We start from the raw sequence: 835 nt of genomic DNA on the forward strand, positions 1-835 counted from the left end.
CAGTTCCATTTTCTCCCGGTTGAAAATTGACACTAAAGATGTTCTGTCTTTCAGAACTCTTTCCTTTGGGAGCCAAAGGCCTGATGATGTATAATCCTTCCTGAAGGTTTTATGGCAAGGCTTCACTAAGCAAACATTTCCCCTCCTATGTTATATCACCCTGACAAACAGAAATGCTGAGCTAGTTAATTGCCAAGCCTGCTTGACACATCCAGAAAGTCAAATATTCTGGCAGTGTCTAGCTGAAGGGGAAAAATGCACTGAATTCCCAGAGTTACTTGTCAAGACGATGTCAACAAGGAAACTAGTAAATAATCTGGTGGGCCCAGGAGGAGACACTACAGTGTGCGCCAGAATACTCCCCGAGGCCCTGCATCCCCGGGGCTCTGCATTCCCAAGGCCCTGCATCCCTGAGGCCCTGCATCCCTGAGGCCCTGCATCCCCGAGGCCCTGCATCCCCAGGCCCTGCATCAGCACCATTTACCCTGCATCTTTGCATCCCAGTATGGTAGCCCTTTGAGCTTTCTGTTACGGAGTAAGATGAAGGTAGGCAAAGAGCAGAAGAGTGGCAGGCAAGACATATATATGTCCATGATAAGAGTTGCTTTACATCTTACAGAAAGTTCCAAATCTAGAACATAGATGCTTAATTTCCCAAAGAAATTGACGGAAGGAATCTACATAGACATACAGAGGCAGCAGGATATTCGTGTGTGACAGACGACCCCAGCATTCAGAGCCTGTCATGTTTTGGAGCTCCAACACAATACCAGAATATTCCTATTACCTTTCTTTAATGTCCCTTTCTTCCTCTTCTGAGAACAGTTTTAATCCC

Source organism: Microtus ochrogaster, linkage group LG4 (assembly GCF_000317375.1).
Source record: "Microtus ochrogaster isolate Prairie Vole_2 linkage group LG4, MicOch1.0, whole genome shotgun sequence".
NCBI lineage: Eukaryota > Metazoa > Chordata > Mammalia > Rodentia > Cricetidae > Microtus > Microtus ochrogaster.